The 17,089-nt window shown below is 38.8% G+C and overlaps 1 protein-coding gene across 4 annotated transcripts in view; it reads right to left on the bottom strand.

Moving 5' to 3' along the window:
- LOC145690544 (1-acyl-sn-glycerol-3-phosphate acyltransferase alpha-like) overlaps window positions 1–17,089 on the bottom strand; it is a 277,314-nt gene that overhangs the window by 112,654 nt on the left and 147,571 nt on the right. The window contains exon 1 of one of the 4 annotated variants that reach the window (XM_081765525.1): window positions 2,946–3,045. The exons of the other annotated variants lie outside the window; for them this stretch is intronic. The gene's annotated coding sequence lies outside the window, so the exon portion shown is untranslated. Of the gene's footprint in view, window positions 1–2,945; window positions 3,046–17,089 lie in introns of those variants that run through there. 4 annotated transcript variants of the gene reach the window in all.

Here is a 17,089-nt window from a genome sequence, read left to right as displayed (position 1 = left end):
TGTAGAAGCTGAGTTATATTAAGTCTTGTGTTCAAACACAGTTTATTGCCAATATCCAACATGGCGGCCAAAATGGCGGATTTTCCCTGGTCAGATTTTGGTAGACTTTTGATATGTTAGTCAGGGTACTTGATAGAAACTAAAACAGCAAAAATCATTTCTGTTGCAATCTGTTCTAGGTCATTCGGTATTTTGACTGGACTATATGTTTTGATGTTTGGATACTGTAGCGTTATTAGTTTGTAACAATCAATAATAATTATTGTGGTGTGGTAGGTTTTCTTTTAATATGTAGATTTGAGTTGAGTTGATTTTGAGTTTAACGTCCCGTTTAGCATCGAGGCTTGAAACATTCAATTAATCAGACATGGTGTCATTTGAAAAATATGATTTTATATTGGGTTAGCATTACTGTTAATTTGGTGCATTGTACAGTACAAATTTATAACGGTTATACATATATTGTCCATAAAAATACTATCATACTTTAAAGTGGTATTACGTCGATTTGGATAATCGTATTTAAATGAAATTGGTCACTTTTTTTTTTAAGTAGGACTACTATACTTCATAGACATTCAATGTGGGCCCCACGAGTAGTGATGCCGACATCAAGATGATATTTCCACGCGCCCCACACACGCTTCAACATATCTGATGAAATGGACTGGATGGCAGCAGTGTTTATGTTCCGGAGGGGACACTTAATATTCCTGGGAGACACTACTTATACCATTCTATTTATTATTATATTATAGACGTATTATTTTTGGTCTCCTCCGGAGGGTACTCCAGGGGGCAGTGCCCCCAAAAAAACATGTCTGGAAGAAACACTGGATGGCAGTCCTAATACGAACTTGCAATTGGTGTATATAGGCAATATGGGTGTATATAGGTTCTGAGGCAATAGGTGTACGTAGGCACAATCCTTTACGTAACCCCATAAAAAGAAGTCACAGACTCGCAAGTCAGGCGACTTCTGCGGCCATTTCTAGAAGACATTATCATCATTTCTGGCACGTCCATATCTCCTTAAAACTTACTCTTTAATAACAACGCAACGAAAGGAAATAAATTTACGTTAGCACATCACGGCTACGGCGTAACAGTACAGAAACATAAAAGCTTCCCAAGTGACCTGCAGCACAAACAGCAACTGCCTGCTAAATATCCAACAATGAACCCATATCGACTCACATCGATCCATATCGACATCACAAAGTGAACATGAGTGAATTTACTTTTTCTGTGTTTGGTCCCGTCCATGATTGACATTGTTGTCCATTGTTGACATACACAAAAATATTTGAGACTTTCTTTCAAATGTGACCAGTTTCATTTAAACACAATTATCCGAAGCGACGTAATACAACTTTAAAGTACGGTTGTACGAGGATCACTACGAAAGTTTTGAGATACGCATTGTTGTATCACAGTATTTGCGTTCGGTAGTGGTATCGAGAGCGAAGAAGCGAAACAAGTTTCAACTCGCCTCGCTCATCGGCGTGGTCGTATCGCCTTCACTTGTTTGTTGGTGTGAGCAGTTTGTTGGTGTGAAAGGGAACATTTTCGGGCAATGATCCTTTAAGATTTCAAAAGTGGTTTGAGCGAGACACAAAGCCTTGACCGTTTGCAGGGGACATTTGGGGACCTTGCTCCTTCCCGTGCTACAATTTTTCGGTAGTTTGGTGAATTCAGAAGAGGTCGGACATCGCTTAAAGATGAAGAGAGAGTTGGACGTCCTGCAACACCTGTGTCAGATGAAAACATTGCCGCTGTGGAACAAATGATTCGAGAAAAATCCTCAAACAACTTTCAAGGACATTGAATCTACAGTGAACATTGGATCGCCAGCAGTAACAAAAATTCTTCATGATCATCTTCGGCTCAGGAAGGTTTCATCTCGTTGGATGATTCATACTTTGACTGAACAGCAGAAGCGCATGCGTGTGGAATGGTGTGAAGCAATGCTTGCAAGATTTGATGGAGGCAATTCTCGACACATCTCTGACATTGTTACTGGTGATGAGACTTGGATCTATCAATTTGACCCTGAAAATAAACGCCAGTCTACAGTTTGGATCTTTCCAGACGAAAATCCACCAACGAAAGTGAAGCGACCGCGAAGTGTGGGGAAGAAGATGGTCGCAACTTTCTTCTCCAAATCTTGCCTTGTTGCAACTGTTCCACTTGTAGAACAAAGGACTGTTCCTGCTCAGTGGTGCACCACTGTTTGCCTAACAAAAATGTTCCAGAAACTTCGGGAACGGCGTCCAAGAACTGGATTGCGTGGGATCCTGCTTCATCATGACAACGCGTCCGCACACACGACCAACATCACAATTCAGTTTTTAGAATCTACGGAGGTCAAAGTTATGACTCATCCGCTGTATAGCCATGACCTGACCCCGTGTGATTTTTTCTGTTCCCCAGGATCAAAGATCGCATGCCTGGGAAGAGATTTTGCAGCCCTGAAGCTGTAGTGGCTTACGAGAATGAACTTTCAACACTTGAAGAAAAAGACTGGCAACACTGCTTCCAAAAGTGGTTTTCGAGGATGCAAAAGTGTGTACAGTGTAATGGTGAATACTTTGGAAAAATGTAAGTGTTAAATTGATTTTAAGTATGTAAGTTATTTCACATCTTAAAACTTTCGTAGTGAGCCTCGTACTTTTATGGACACGCTGTATGTATTAGTTTAAAAGTTGCAAGGTCGTTTCAAGATAATTGGTTTATCCTGCATGTTGAAAATGTTTCACATTCCAATAGATAACAAATTGATATTTTGATTCATTAATATATACGTTTAGTGCATATTGCGAAATGTACGCATTAAAAAAAAAAAAGAATGTAAATGCCACCTTACCAGCATATTTAATTAACAAAAATCAATCACTGTACACAAATTAAACAAACACAAAAAATTAATAAACAAATTAAGTCACCTGCAACACTTTTAAAAATACAATCAACAACTTTCTACGTTCTCTTTGAACCAGATGCTGGCAAAAGGACACTCAACTTCACACTTACAGAATTACTGGCGAAATATGCTCATCCGATTAAAATAATAATAATAATAATGGCGAAATCTTGAGATAACCTTCCAGCATATGAATTCCGGATACTATGATAACCTTTATTGTGTACACATCCTTAGCACACACATGTTAAACGTGATACGGACAAAGCAAAAATTATTGAGGCGAAGAAATGACGAGATTAATTCGGTACTACGAACAGAAAATAATTTAACAACAGATTACCGCACTACATAGATAGATGCTTCGAAACTTCAAGGTTCCATCGTAGTTTTTGGTAATAAATTAACGAGCTCATGGAGTCCCAACCATCAAGATGTGGAGCGCTCAATTGGGACAATGCGTGATTAGCACACGCACCTACAAGTCTTAAGTTCTATTCCCTTAGATCAATGGTTTTCAATCTGGAAGGCGCGAGCCCTTAGTTCGAAGAACAAGCAAGAGGAGCGCCAGCTACTGACAGAAGTAAACCGTGAAATTATGAAAGCTCGTCACTTGTAATGGTCAGTTACAATTTACCTTTAGCAAACTTCACAGACACTACATATGTCACATTTTGTCTTTTCTATTCCTATTATTATTATTATTATTATTATTATTATTATTATTATTATTATTATTATTATTATTATTATTATTATTGAAGATTTGAAAATTCAATGCTACATCTGAAATGGCAGAAAGGGCCAGGCAAAAAGCACATATCGAACTTCCAGAATAACACTGTCCTAACTCAATATCTATTTTATCAATTTTAAATATATGATTGTAATTTGATTGATTGATTTTGAGTATTAACGTCCCTTTGAGCAGCGAAGCTATATGAGACGGACCTACTGATTAATGTGGAATCCGAACTCATGAACTCCCGCCGGGAATCGAACTAGAGGCGGACTGGGAGTACAAGGGCCCACCCGAATGATGCTTAAGGGCCTTGATGAAGGGGGCTTCATAAGGGCTCCCTTTTCCGCCCCCTACCTGGATACGCCAATGCAAATACTAGGTGAAATTCCGCTCGAGAGGGTTGACGACTATACACCCCCCTCCACCATGGACACGACTATGATTACAATAAAGTTTTCTTAAATTGTCTGTGAAAGTTAAACTGAATCATGAAACAGAAGATAGGCCATAGAACCAATATGATGTCGTGAAGATACTCCTACTTCATTTTTTTTTTTTTTTCAATTTTAACTCAAAGACAAATTATACAGAGAGCCCCGGTTTCGTCTAGTAGCTAAAACGTCAGGCTTCTGTTTACCCTGTCCCGGGTTCGATTTCCGGTAGGGATGCAACTTTTCGGTGTTCACCCCAGGCCTGTATCCAGGGGGGTCTAGGGGGCCTCCGCCCCTAAATTTTTACTGGCCCCCTCTAAAATTTCCAAAGTAGGCTTGCAAACGATCTATAATATGGTGATGAATTATATTTTTTGATCGGCCCCCCCTAACTTTCACCGGACCCCCTACATTTTCGAGCTGGCTATGGGCCTGGTTCACCCAGCGTCGTAAGTCTGCTCTCGGAGCAGCAATTAGGGAGGCGAGCGGGTTCGAACACTGCCGCCGGCTATCCTGACTGAGGTTTTCCAGTATTGCCCTTAGTTACACCAGACGAATGCCAGGATGGCACCTTAAATAAGGTCCTGGGCGCTTCCTTCCCAATCCCTTTGCTTGGAGGCGTGCGTCGGGGACGTCATCCCCGGGTCTTGAGACGGGCTTGGGTCAAAAATGCCATAAATGCCTATAAAGTTTCCTTTTTCCTTATATTCGCAAATGGGCGCCAGTCAGTGCACTATTGTTAGGTATACTGAATTAGAAACCCCATCTTGCTATCCTCCTTCCTCTTTATCGACACGATTAAAAAATATATGGTTGCATCAGGAATTGAGACCTATCCGAGTTTTGAAAACAAGTAAAAAAATAAATAAAAATCATAATTTAAAAAATAAAGATTTGCAAGAAAGGAGTGGTGTGTTTTCATTCGGGTTCAGTATTTCTCATGTATTTTACCACATATACGATAAAAAAATTGTCCCAATCTAATGTCTTGTTAATTCCCACAGCTTTGTAATGTCTTTGTTACTCTTGGATAAAAACATGGAGAATATTCCATGAAAACCCTCCTACCGTAAGGAAACCGTGTTAGACATGGTGTTGGAAACGTGAGTTGTGGCGTTGGAAAGAACCGGGCCCCCATGTTTGGGCTCAGGTCCCTTCTATTCGATATCAGATATATTGCGCTGTTTCTTACTGACATGCAGCATCACAGTATTGTCTTGTAATGTCTTGTCGGTTGAATAACATTCAGGTAGGATAATTAGGGAACTTACTTTTGTGAGCAAAAGCATGGAGAATATGGCATGAACATCCTTTGGGGCGCGATTTCTTGGGCTTCGGACCCCGGGCCAGATTTACGACACCGGTGTGCTCAGGGGAAACCAACGCTTTCTAATGCAACAACCCACGTCCATAAACTCCATGCTTCATTGGTGAATAGAAGGGACTCGACCCAGGCTTTCTGGGCCCAATGTCTGGTGACATCAGGCCAGGCCGGTAGCCAGCCCAAAAATGTAGGGGGACCCCGGCTAAAGTTAGGGGGCCAATCCAACCTTAGTATAGTTTATCACCATATTATAGTTCATTTGCAAGCCTATCATGAAAATTTTAGGGGGGGCAGAAAAAAATTAAGGGGTGCCCGGTCCCCTAGACCCCCCCTGGATATTTGCCTGCATCAAGCCCCAGGCTTGATTTGTAACATCACCGCTTTGCTCAGGGGACCACGACCTTTCCATTCCCATCTCTCACGTCGAAGAACCACACATTTCATTGGTAGATAAAAGGGACCCCATCTCGAAACTTCGGAGCCCGATTTCTGAGGCTTCGGGCCCGTTTTCTGACATCACCGCTGTGCTCAGAGAACCATTATTTGTCGCCACCACTAGCTTCCAATAACTCCATGCCTAACATGGTTTCCTTACCGTAGAAGAATCAGTTCCATGCTCCTTTTATGCTATCGATTGCACATCGCATTCTTAATACATAAATTATGGACGAAATTACATTTTCGAGTTAATAACTTAAATGAATTTTTGAGACTTTTTAAATTATCTTATTGATTTTTTCAACAAGTTAGGTTCGGGCCCCCTTTCCCTAGTGCCCCCTTTCGCTAGCACTGCGGGCCCGTTAGTTTCGCCACTGGTTACTATGAATGAGAAAGGAGCTTTGAATCAGTTATAACTAATCGAGCAATATCTTAAGTGATTTTGCAGAGGGCAGGGCCCACCCGGAAATTTTCGGGTATCCGGGCGGCCCAGTCCGCCTCTGAATCGAACCCGGGTCATGATTGTAATTTGAATATATTCAGGAATATATTGACAAAAAATATTATCAGTGTTTAACGGGGGGGGGGGGGATGTTTAAAGATCAGACTTAAAGCAATTGGTAGATGTTACTGAGTGGAACAAAATGATATGCGTCATTGTAAAAGCTCATGCGTAGTTTTCGAGAAAATTCAAACAAATTATCTTATAAACCCAAAAGTAGATGCTGAGTGAAGACCGGGGGAGGATTTACCGCTAGGCCATCCTAGGATCTGTCCTAGGGCCGCAGGAATCGTAGGGGTCGCTCAGAAATCTTAAACACAATTTACAATTTTTTCCTAGTGGTTAACGGACTTAAAAGAACGACTAGCGGGAATCGGGTAATGAAGATAAAACTAACAGAGGACTATGACAGCAGCTGTAGAAGCTAAGAGGCAAGTGAAGTAAACGGGTGAGTCTTTTTATTATTCTATTATTTTAATTATCCTATGTATTTAAGAGAGGCAAGAGTTAACTCAAATTCCTCATCACAGCCATTTTGAAGCACGATGGTCGGTTAAAGGGGAGTTACTATGGCTCAGTATTTTCCAACTTTTGGGGGTTTAAAAAGTAGATTTTGATGAGCTATGTCCAATGGCACCCTTTTGATTTCTTGAACCGACCAATTCAGTCAAAAATAAAAAGTGGGATCATTTGGGCAATGCGGACCCTTTTGATTTCTTGAACCGACCAATTCAGTCAAAAATAAAAAGTGGGATCATTTGGGCAATGCGGACCAGCGACTGACTGGGACGAAATGGGTTCATTCGATTCGTATTCACATGTCATTTTCCCCGAAAATTCTATTTTCACCCCGAAAATTCGGGATTTTGGGCAATGCAGACCAGTGACCGACTGGGACGAATTGCGTATTTATTTTCAATTGTTCTTAGCTCTCAGGTCGTAATTGGTATGGATATATGAAACAATAAGATAAATAGGGTCTACTCACAATAAAACCGATTCGAAATATAAAGAAAAATAGGTCTATGAATTATACATAGAGGCGTCTTTTAGGGGAGTCTGGGGGCAATTTCCCCCTGATTATGAAAAATATATGTTCTTTAATAGATTGTCTAGTAACAGGGCCGGATTTAGGGGGTGCACGTGCACCCCACCCCTTCGTTGTAAATATACACTATCTAAAATGAGAAACTAGCAGTGAAAGTAGCAACCCTTTCCGAAACTTTCTGCCCTCATGCTTCCGTTTGGGGCTTAAAAGAAAGAGGAGTTTTGCAAAAGCAATAGTTTAAGTCGATTATCTGAAGATTGATGGAAAAGGATTCACCAAGCAAAGCAATATTACATTTGTCAAGTAGGGAAGAAAACACAAGCACATCACTTGCTTGCCTTCTGCACATCACTAATCTTTCCTGCATCTCCTAATCTTTCCTGCACATCACTTGCGCCCCTCTTTAAAACACACCTCCACACCGTTCTATGTCTCAGCGTTGCCAGATGTAAAGAATATTGTCGCATGTCACTTTGAAGAGTTTCAATTATACGGGTTATTTTGGTAGTTATGGTCCACCCCCTCAGAAAATCCTGGATCCGACCCTATCTACTAATATATAGTTAAAAATTGACCTAGAACAAAGGTTGTTGCATTGTTCACACGGGGTTGTGCTAGAACCTTATATTCTACTTTAAATTGGTATTAAAGTGCGTCCAGTAAGAGAACGTCTCTGACAGCTCGCAGTGACATTGCCACTACTCGCTTGTCAAGGTCTTTTTCGGTGCAACTGTAGTGGCAATTTAATTAATGGTATAAGAAAGAGTGATCGTGGTTGGTAACACTGGTATCAAAGTAGGGGGTGCAATGTTCCAACGCATGTGGTAAGAAACGTCAGAGACCATCTCTTGTTGGCCGTGCTATAACATCTACAAGATGCGATCTCAGAGCAGTTATATCTACTTTTCAGCTCTTGTTTGTTGAAAATCACAACTATTTTGAGACAGTATTTATGTTAAAATCTTTGCCCTACCACCTTTTTAACACAAAATCACATTTACACTGAATTCGATTTTGTTGAAAACATCTACTAAGGCTGTACTTTATATTTTTGGTAAATAATGATTTGATATGTTAATAGTTAATTAGAAGGCAATGTTGTTATTTTAAAAATGAAATAAATATCCCGTGGAATTGCTGTGAATTAAAATGTTATATCTTTAATTAAAATATTGCAATTATATTCGTTTATTGCATTAATATTAATTAAGACAGAGGGGGGACAACTTGCATTTACGATTTCCATTGTTAACGCGGATTTCATTATTAGTGGGTTGCAGAGTAGTAATTATTATATTGTAAATGACGAACCCACTGACTTAGCTGCATTTTTGAAGCGCAGTGCACGTAATTGAAATTATCCCTCAGATGCTGTGGTTTGTGTAAACTTTCAAGTACAAAAATGTCTAGTTCGGCTTCATATTTTTCATGATTTAGTTACTACATCATCACTGCATCCTTTCAAAATTTATATCAGTGCTTTCCGTTCGAGATTGTTATACTAATTGTGACTCTCTTGTTCTTGTACCACTGTTGCCACACTTGGTACAACAGTACCAAATTCAGCCCTTTTTGTCATTCATCGGCCCGTTGGTACCACGCTGGCATTTTCAGCCCCTTTTGTGAAAAAGTTGGTACAATTCTACCCAATTCAGCACCATAGATAGCACTGTGACTTAAAATTATTAATAATGTGCTGTGATGTCTTTCAGGAAAGGTTCTAGGACGATGGACCGGTTTTACATTTCTTTTTACAAATGTCAGTTTACTTACCTTATATTCTGCTTACAGTCTATTATCCTCCTTCGGTCGTGAAATAAGCGAGAATACAGTGTAATAATTTAAATTTTAATGTTTTATTATAACGTATTGTTTACACACGAACTCGGAGATGATTGATTTATTGCGTTTTACTTGTTTTTTTCTTATATGACCAAAATACTGTTTTGGTTTATTGGTCACTTTGAAATAGAGGCGCGTTTGGTTTCCCTACAATACATACCGAATATAATAACTGTTTTTCCTTCTACTTTGTGGGGGGCGCGGTGGCTCAGTGGTAGAGCGCTCACCTCCGGTGCTGGGGTCCCTGATTCGATCCCAGTTCGCGCCGTGTGGACTTTGTGTTGGACAAACACCGTGCTCGTGGGTTTTCTCGGGGTTCTCCCGTTTCCTCCCACTTTCTTCATTTCACTCATCTCTCATCATCACCGTCTCCTTTAGCCTAATCGGCATATCCGTGGGACGTAAAACTTAAAGATTTCATTTTCCCTTTTAATTTGCGGCCTCTGTTATACTTCCTGCGTGCGAAAAAAAAATCATCTACTTCCACGGTTGTTCGGGGTCGTCCTATTTGGACGTTTTTAAAAATAGCACTTTCTTGATTTGGACTCTTGGAAGGGGAAGGGGAAGAATGTTCAAGAACTTTACCTTTTTTAGCTTCATGTTATTGAGCCATGTATAACATTGGTATAAATTAATGAATTCAGCCCTTTTTGTTTCAATCTGGTACTATTTTTCAGCCCACTCCAGACCTAGGACTGTGGCAACACTGTCTTGTACCACATTCGTGGTTATTTCTTACACGAATTGGCCATTTTAGCATAATTACTTGAGTGACATTCTACTTTTATCAGGTTATATCAACAAACAAGTGACAATCTACTTTTATACAAATCAGCTGTCGACATGGAACTATATCGGGACAATAAATCACACCTTAATAGATGTACAGAAATAGAAAAAAAAAATATTCCTTAATAAGTTAGATGAGGTATTAACCCGTAGAAATGAAAGTTTGCGGATATCTAGAAGACGTCCGAGTGGCTTTAGAAGCATAGACAATTAATCTTTTCTTCACTGGAAAGGAAAATGAAGATTTTGATTTCTCGAGTATACTGACAGATCTAACAATATACAATTTCAAGTCAAGATTTCCAACAGAAAAGATCTGTCAGGAATTCCTTGCTTACTGTCGAGTTATTCCAGCTGGGATTCAACTTATAATAGAAATTATCCGTTCAAGCCAAATTGTCTCTCCTGTAAAAGCAAGATGAACATGAAGCAAAGAAAAATTCAAGCTTGGATGGATTTACAAATGTACACCCTGTTTCAATAAGAATATACGTATTACGAAGAATTATTTGTCCAAACTATCGATCGCTGCGCCTCGGCTCGGCTATTAATAGCAGCTTGATGTCAGTTGTCTTCTGTTTTTCTTGGTAACAGTCATATGTTTAAAATGGCTACCCCGCAGCAGAAATCATTTTGTGTTCTCGAGTTTGCGAAGTGCAATTCCGTGATTACAGTGCAAAGACGTTTCAGGTTGAGGCAGCAAATTGAACCTCAGAATGGGTGGAACATTCGCAGATGGTATCGACAGTTTGTAGATACAGGTAAAGGAAAGAGTCCTGGCCGCCCTCGTGTTCCTGAAGAAAATGTTGCACGAATTCAAACTGCTTTCCAACGTAGTCCTTCAAAATCAACTCGTCGTGCCAGTCAGGAGTTACAAGTGCCGACAACAACAATTTGGCATGTTTTGAGATGTATGAAGGCGTACAAGTTACAGCTGTTACAAGCTCTGCGTCCTGATGACAAACGCAAACGTGTGGCATTTTGTAACGAGATTCTGGATGCTATTGACAATGATAACACTTTTGCACAACGCATCGTGTTCAGTGATGAAGCGACTTTCCGTGTTAGTGGTCAGGTCTACAGAGACAATTTAAGGCCTACCGAACCCACACGCAGTCGTTGAACATATACAAGATTCGCCCAAAGACAGTGTGTTTTGTGCGATATCCTGATCATCTGTTTACGGCCCATTCTTCTGTAATGGAAACACGGTTAACAGTCAGCAGTATCTCGCTATGTTACAAAACTGGTTGCTTCCGAGGCTGCACGAAGACAACTTCATTTTTCAACAAGACGGGGCACCCCCTCACTAGAGTCGCCAAGTGCGTGAACATCTGAATGAAACTCTACCGAACCGTTGGATTGGTCGTCTGCGGAGCTGGCGACTTAGCATCCGGTGACCTCTTCCTGTGGGGTTTCGTTACAGACAACGTTTATGTACCACTACTCCCATAGAACCTGGAAGAGTTGAAGAACCGGATCCGTTCTGCCACAACATCAGTGATGCAGGACATGCTTACCCGAGTATGGGAGGAATTTGAGTATCGATGTGATATTGTTCATGTCGCTGATGAAGGACATATTGAACATCTGTAATTTGAACTTTGAACTGTAATTTGAACTTGAGAGGTTCGTAAATATGTGTGTAAAATTTAATATTCGTATGTCTTAAAGTTTAATAAATACATGCATTCGAAATACGTATATTCTTTTTGAAACAAGGTGTATATAACAATAAGAAGAAGTGTAGTATGACTGTCAATTCGATTGAAAATACGTTTGTGGATTTTCATTGTCGGTTGCCATTTCAGAAGTTATTAAAAATCGTACTTGGCTTTGTTTGTAATGATCCTTTGACCCAAGTGGTGGAACACACTGAAGTTGACCAGAAGACAGTTTGTAACAATGAATTTCATGTTAGGTTTGCCATTTTAAGAATTGAATTTTTACACAGATAGAAAGGTTGATGGCAAAGATTTAGAAGTAGAAATTGATGAGCATCTGCTGCCCACAAGAAAAAAACAACTTGATCGGAAATTAGCGTCTCAGCAATATTGGATTCGGGGTATCATCTGTAGGGAAACGAAAGACGTTGCTATGCAGTTCATGATAGAACGGACCCGACTTTTCTGCCAATCTTAATAAAATACACCGATCTTGAGTCAACTGCACTAACAAATAGTTGGATAGCTTATAAAACCTTGGGAAGTTTTTCTTTTTTTTAAAAAAAAAAAAAAATCATAAAGTCATCTACCATAATAAGTTTTTCGTTTTTGGCAATCCGAAGGATACGATGCTTCCTACCAATACTCTCGAGGAAACAGCGAGTGAAATCAAGTTATTTCCAAAGGAAAATCAAGTCTTATCAGCTCACTCAAATTAACTTGCAAATTGCAGAGTAGATTTATTGTAAACTCTGGTTCATTGATATGGAGAGAAACAGAGTTCCATTAGGGCAGAGATTTAAGAGGATTCTTCAATATTTTACTTTGCTCTACCGTAGCTCTAACAGAATATTATATATATATATATATATATATATATATATATATATATATATATATATATATATATATATATATATATATATATATATTCAAATGCTACAATAGCAATTATAAGCGACTGAGTTCCAACCTATAACTTTGGCTTTCAAATCTTTCATTTATGGTTATGTGTGATTTCACGTTTAACAGAGACATTTTTTTTTTTTTTTTTTTTGAGTATGTGTACTTTAAATAAATTAATTAAATACATCATTTTCATAAAGTTTATGTTTTAAAATTATTGTCCAAAGCCTTTGTATTTTAAAAAGCCGTCTCTAAAATCAATGCACGTGAATTGTGCTGCTATCTTTCGAGTTCTTTTAAACTATATGTTGTAGACGTTTATATGTTTGTGGGCAATCCTTTCTACAATGAGATCTCGGAAACTACAGGCTCTAGAAAGATGACGTTTCCACTGATCGATTGCAAATTTCATGTAGATTGTTCAGTCCTAATTGAATATTTAAAAAAAACATGGCCACTATTTCTTTACATTTTTACAAGTACATTGGAAGTGTTGAAATTTAAAAAAATAAAGCATCACATCCTACGCATTATACATTCCAACACCACACTGTTGTATATAGGGGTTGTATATGTCTCAAGAGTTTGTTTCATGGCCAAATAATAATGGAAAAGGAAGAATAACCATTTCTCCAGTCTAAGATGAACCTTTATTTTTGGAATGTTTTGCCCAATGAACACCATATATAACTGACTTTATAATTAATTGTATGTAATGTATTTGCTTATTACATACTGCATGCAAGAAGAAAGAAAACCTGGTCATAGGGTCTACATGAATTGGAAACTCCAACCGAAAGTAGGCTCAAATCTTGCAAACGGTGCGAGATATTGAGAAAAAATAATCGAAAAAAGTCTTCCCTTTATGATACCCCTTGGCTTTTTTTTAAATCAACACGTCTTTCACTTGAGTCTGTAAAAGGACATGTACAGATGTTGTGAGGAATGAGAAGGAGTTTTATGCTCATATGCAAATGATGCGCTGTGTAGAGAGCGCAGGTTCAGCTAGTATTATATATATATATATATATATATATATATACAGGGTGGGCCATTTTAATTAATCCACGGAAATATCTGAAAAATGATAAAACATAGAAGAAATTTTTGAAGTACACGTTATATATTGCTAAGGGGGAAAACCAATTCCGCCAAAAGTACCCCTCCCCGCCCCCCGTAAATGGGGGTAACGGGGGGTAACTTTGAAATGTCAAATGGAAACATGGGTCGAGTAATACCTCGTTCGAAAGGTCTTGGAAAACTAAGTAACGCTGTACCAAAAGATGTTTCATATTGTGCACCAGTTTCAAAATGGCCGCCATGATATGGTTGGGAAACTCCAGTACCCGTAGTATGAAATCCATGGAAGGTAAATGAATGGAACAAAATTGAAATACGTAAATATCATAGGGTATATCGAATGATGTAATCCCTGTGATCTCAGTGGCCTCCCTGAAAGGGTCTTGTGGGCTAACTTCAAAATTTCAATGTCCGGCCGGACAACGGTTCGGGCGTATGCTTGACCTATCCAATGCTGTTTGGAAGGCAGACTTCATGCATAGAGAATTGGTGCACTAAGTTAACGCGGATGGTCACAGCTACATTTTGATTAACTATTAGCATTCATGTCATATTGTGAGCTTGAGGGACGAAACGGTGTGTACGTATATCCCCGAAATGCTTTCTGAATAACCAGCACGCATTGCATAAAAGTTTCTCTTTTTTTAGTCACTACAGCGTCATCCTTACAAACAAATGTTTCAACCACACCATACCTATTTGTAAGGTTAGCCTTAATTTACGAATTAAAGTAGAGTTCTCGTTTGAACTTTCACTTTACTTTCCACCCCACTCACATACAGAGCGCAGGGAGAGATTATTTTGCAGGACTTGGATTTCTCTCTATACATTATGGCGATTTTACTCTAATATTTTTTATCTCTGTTGTATTATTCTCAAGCCTTGGAACGCCTCCGTGGTTTTCCTATTTAATTTTCGTTATTTTCATTTATGTCTAACCGTATTCATACTATGGGCACTAGACGTTTTCTTAGACAGTCACCATGTCTTTGCGATCATTTTGAAAACGGTGTCTCATGTCGAAAATTTTCTTACAGAAGCTGTTTGATATTAATTTGTCTATGTAACGTGATGTTACTCGCTTCAAGCTGCTATTTGAAATTTTCAAGTTGGCCCCGGATACCTTTCAGTTGGCCCTTGGAGTCACCCCGACAACACCTCTCGATGTGCCTTACGTCAGTTAGCTACTCCAGTTTTTCTTCTGTTGATTCATCTCCAATCACTTTCATACTACGGGTACTAAACCTTTTCTCTGACACGGATACTATGTTTCGGCGGCCTTTTGAGAACACTGCCATTTCACATCAATCGTTTTCTCCTGCAATATGTTAGATTTTGCAAGATTTATCGAACGAGGTACCACTCGACTCATGTTACTATTTGAAATTTTGAAGTTAGCCCCCAAGACCCCTTTAGGGAGGCCACTGGGAACACAGGGACCATACCGTTTGATATGCCCTATGATATTTACGTATTTCAATTTTGTTCCATTCATTTACCTTCCATGGTTTTCACACTACCGGTACTGGAGTTTCCGAACCATATTATGGCGGCCATTTTGAAACCGGTGCACAATATGGAACATCTTTTGGTACAGCGTTACTTAGTTTTCCAAGACCTTTCGAACGAGGTATTACTCGACCCATGTTTCCATTTGACATTTCAAAGTTACCCCCCGTTACCCCCATTTACGGGGGGCGGGGAGGGGTACTTTTGGCGGAATTGGTTTTCCCCTTTAGCAATATATAAAACGTACTTGAAACATTTCTTCTATGTTTTATCATTTTTCAGATATTTCCGTGGATTAATTAAAATGGCCCACCCTGTATATATATATATATATATATATATATATATATATATATATATATATATATATATATATATATATATATATATGAAATTCCAGATTTTAAGGCATCAATTTTGAAACACAAACACAAAGTGGAGGATAAAAAGAGAGGTTTTATTATGAACACTCCAACGAAACCCAAGATGAAAATAGAATTTTCTCCCCAGTTGATCAACGAAAAAGCTCCAGAACAAAGAAAGTAGAAGCTAATAAAAAGATTTGTATGGACGTTTTAACAATTTTGATTATCATTAGGTCATTACTTCCTGGTGGAGAAACATCTTTAGATTTGCAGCTAACCCTCGACGAAATCACCTCAGTGTTGAGCAATCGGAGAAAGGAAATGAACTCTATCATTGCAATAGTTCGTAGAGATGTCACTACCTTGACCTTCATCGCAAGCAACTTTCAAGTAGATGATGAAGAAGAAAAATTTCTTCTGTTGATCTCATGGAAGAATTTGTTCAAGTAAATGTATCAGGTGATGGTGACGGATTTTTTCGATCAGTTCCACTGTTTTTGACAGGAACTGAGTATTATTTTCTTTGCGTAAAATTGGCTGCATTAGATTCTATTTGCAACGGATCGATCTGGATAAAATGGGAAATAAGCCGAATACTTATGTGTTCAAGAATTTTAACTACAATTGGAGCTTGCTCGGAAGACTATTGGACTTGTACTGAAACAAACTTTGCAACAGCAAGACAGACAGACCACATATAATGACGTTTCATTTAGTCGAACCACAAATTTGATGGCCAAAAGTTAGGAACCAGAAGATTGCACAACAAAATATGTCATATGTTTATTAAGTTTGTCACGTTCTGTTACCATCCCAATTTTAGTCGAGATCGAATGAGTTCCATCAATCGCTTTTAGAGAAACTAAGAAATTTCACCGAGTTCAAACCCAGATTTGATGGACAATAACTTGGAAACTAAAGATCTGTATACCATGACTGTCCTCGAATGTTTGCAAAGCTCGTGAACCTTCTCCACCATACCAAATTCGGTTAAGATCGTATAGGTTTTATCGGTTCACGAGTTAGTGATTTTTTTCATTTCACTAAATCCAAATCCAAATTTAATGCTCAATAACTCGAGAGCCAACGGTCTGCATATCCATGCAGATATATCATGCGATCCAAAAATCGCGCACATCCAAATTCAATTGTCTATAAATAGTGTTATATTTGAGCACCATGGATATTAACAACACATCTAGACGTCCTTGAGACGTGCATTGAGCACACGACACTTCCATTAGTGCTTTATGTATTCCTTGGTGAATATGTCATTTTCCCAAAAGCAAAGAGTTTTCATTGTAGAACATTATTTTGCCAGTGGATATTCTTATGCACGTATTGCAGACGAATTTCGTAGGAAATATCCTGATGTCGCAGTGCCTAACAATTTAATCATTACGAGATTAGTCACCCGTTTTAGACAATGTGGATCTGTTTCAGACAAGAAAAGAACCGGGAGACCATCCACAGTCTGATGATAAACTGGCTGAGGTTAAAAAGGTTATGCAGTTCTCCCTCAAAAA

This window comes from Thermobia domestica, chromosome 7, assembly GCF_964235325.1.
Source record: "Thermobia domestica chromosome 7, izTheDome1.hap1.1, whole genome shotgun sequence".
Taxonomy (NCBI): Eukaryota; Metazoa; Arthropoda; class Insecta; order Zygentoma; family Lepismatidae; genus Thermobia; species Thermobia domestica.
Note: the sequence above shows the minus strand (reverse complement) of the source record. Positions and strands in the feature narration are given on the sequence as shown.